The following is a 3211-nucleotide window of genomic DNA, read 5'->3' on the forward strand; positions in this document are numbered from 1 at the left end:
GGGAAACTGGGAATGGAGAAATTTACATGTAAATAAAGAAAATATCTAAAATAAAAAAAAATTAAAAAAATAAAATAAAATAAAATAAAAAGAAGCCATCCTTGCAGTGACTAGAAGGGCTCCTTATGCTTGCACTCGCGACCACCCTGCTAAGTCACAGGAATTGGACAGTTCGAGGGAAATTTGTGCCTTAGAGGGGGAAGCACTACATTCACATGAGGCTAGTTTTTGACGAGTTATCATATGCAAGTTTAAAAAGATCGTGAAGGACTGAATGTAATTCCTCTCTCACCATGTAGGAAAACACATACTAAATGGGGAAAGCAACCTCACTCCACCCAGAATCTGCTGGGGCCTTAATCTTGACTTGCAGACCTCCAGAAGCACAGGTAATCAATTTCTAATTTTTTATAACTAAAACTGAGGCCTTTCTAGAGATCAGGAAGAAAACGGAATACCTGGATATGGCTCCATCACATGCAGCTATGAGAAGGATGATTTGCTCTATAGATAATTTAAGTTGACATTTTTTTTCCTTTGCATAGCCCTGGCTGTCCTGCAGCTCACTCTGTAGACCAGGCTGGCCTTGAACTCAGAGATCCACCTGCCTCTGCCTCCTGATTGCTAGGATTAAAGGCGTGTGCCACCACCATCCAGCAATTTTTTTTTCTTGTTCACTTTCAATATGTCAACTCACTGTCTTCTAGGATACTGAGAATGATTATATGCATGAGAGTGCAGGTACTCATTGAGGGCTCATGTATTTGAGTTTGAGTTCTTGGTTCCCAGTTACTGATTAGGAAGGGTTAGAAGGTATGACCTTGTTGGAGGACATGTGTCCCTGGGGGTGGACTTTGAGATTTCAAACCTTCCTAATTTCACTCTCTCTCCCCCTCTCTCTCTGTCTCTCCATCTCTCTCTCTGTCTCTCTGTCTATCTCTGCCTATCTCTGTCTGTCTCTGTCTCTGTCTCTGTCTCTCTGTCTCTGTCTCTGTGTCTCTGTCTCTGTCTCTCTCTCTCTCTCTCTGTCTCTCTCTCTCTCTCCTGCTGCTATTCTGACTGCTGATAGAGATGTATGCTTGTCGTGCCAGGGAAATGTTAGTGATCCCCCTGAAAAAGACAGGAGCAATCTGATGCAACTCACAGCAGGGTCTTTATTCTATTCAAGCTAGCTCAGCTTCCCTCCCGCCACCCCCACCCCGCACACTGCCACCATGCAGGATTTTTGGGGGGGAGCCCCAAATATCTATCAGGGCAAGACTTTATAGTAAGCAGCAAGCAGGGGGTAAGTGTGTAAGCATCTAATTGGAAAGCTACTGTGACCTTTAATGTAATTGGCTGGTGTTGGGAGTCATATCATAAACTTAATTTCTGCTCCCCTCCACATTGGCAGGGGGTGGGCTTCTTGGAGGAATAACCTGGAGACACTGGTCTTGTTGAGGATGTAACCTATAAGCACTGATCTTGTTGGGAATTAGCCTAGAAACTGGAGCTAGGCTTGAGGTTCGTTGGAGGACAACTTGGAAACTAATGTTAGCTTACCCGAGTTCAAACTTAGGTCAGGTTCTATAAAATGGAGTCTGAATTTAAAAGATTTGCCCTCTCGGGCTCTTAACTACCACTTCAGTGCTATACCTGTCTGCCTGCCTGCTGCCATGCTCCCTGCCATGAGGGTCAGGGACTAAACCTCTGAAACTGTAAGCTAGTCCCCAACTAAATGCTTTTATTTTATAAACTGCCTTGGCAAAACTGTCTCTTCACAGCAATAGAACAATACCTAAGACAGTGGGTGTCTTGGCAGCCCTGGTCTGGTGCTGGAGGCCAGGGAGGCCCCAGAGAGCTGCCAGTTTTCAAGCCACAATGGAACACAGAAGTAGTTTCTGACATCAGCTTAGGAAGGGGTCAGAGTAGATGAACTTGCCAGTGAGACTGAGGGCCGACAGACAGAGAGGAAGCTCCCTTCTTCCACGCCCTTTTCTGTGGGCTGCCAGCAGAAAGCATGGCCTAGATTTAGGGTGGATCTTCTGATTCAAATGATCCAGATTTAGGATGCCTCCACTTCAAATAATTCCATGAAGGAAAATCCCTCTCAGCTGCACACAACTGCCTGGGTTTTAGTTAATTCCGCACGTGAAAAGGGAGCCATGCTATCTGTCCAGAAGTGGGTGATAATCAGTGTCTACAACCTACTGAAGGAACAACACTCTGGAGTCTGTGGCTGGCATTACCATAATTCTTTCTATTGTTATTAAGATGGAACATAATCTTCTTATGGTTCAGATGGCAAATGTCCTATAAAGAATCATGTGTTTGAAGACTGGGTCCCAGGAGGAGGCACTGTGTGGGGAAGGTACTAGAGTGTACTGGCTGGTTTTGTGTGTCGAGGTAACACAAGCTGGAGTTATCACAGTGAAAGGAGCAACCCTTGAGGAAATGCCTCCATGAGATGCAGCTGTAAGGCATTTTTTTCAATTAGTGATCAAGGGTGGAAGGGCCCATTGTGGGGTGGTGCCATCCCTGGGCTGGTAGTGCTGGGTTTTATAAGAAAGCAAGCTGAGTAAGCCAGAGGGAAGCAAGCCAGTAAGTAATTTCCCTCAATGGCCTCTGCATCAGCTCCTGCTTCCTGACCTGCTTAAGTTCCATTTCTGACTTCCTTTGGTGATCAACAGCAATGTGGAAGTAAGCTAAATAAACCCTTTCCTCCCCAACTTGCTTCTTGGTCATGATGTTTGTGCAGGAATAGAAACCCTGACTAAGACAGAGTAAATGTGGTACAAAAGCTAGTGTGTTATCAGGCACAGGAGGTAGGGACAATAATGATATTGAAGCAAAGGATGAAGCCTGTGCCCTTGAGTTCTGCAGGATAAAGTGCTCAAAGAATATGTCCAGGGACAAAAACTTCCTACTGATGGAATAGTCTCGCCAGCACTCCACAGAACCCCCTCCAAACATCTGTCCCTTTGGGAGAACGGGAGACTGTCTACTGACAAGGAGAGTCTCCTCAAATATCCAAGCCTGGGCTTGAACAAAACTCTTCCTCCAATCCCGATCTTTTCATCTGTTGGTGGAGAGGCAGTGGGTAGCAGAACCTTCATGGTCCAGCAACTAAGCCCTTTTCAGTTTCCTTCCTGTTTTCCAAGGTATTGCTGAGGAGGGAGGGTCTATCCTCTGTGACTTTCAAAACTCAAATATCTGATTGGCGAACTGGCAA

This window comes from Mastomys coucha, unplaced genomic scaffold, assembly GCF_008632895.1.
Source record: "Mastomys coucha isolate ucsf_1 unplaced genomic scaffold, UCSF_Mcou_1 pScaffold20, whole genome shotgun sequence".
NCBI lineage: Eukaryota > Metazoa > Chordata > Mammalia > Rodentia > Muridae > Mastomys > Mastomys coucha.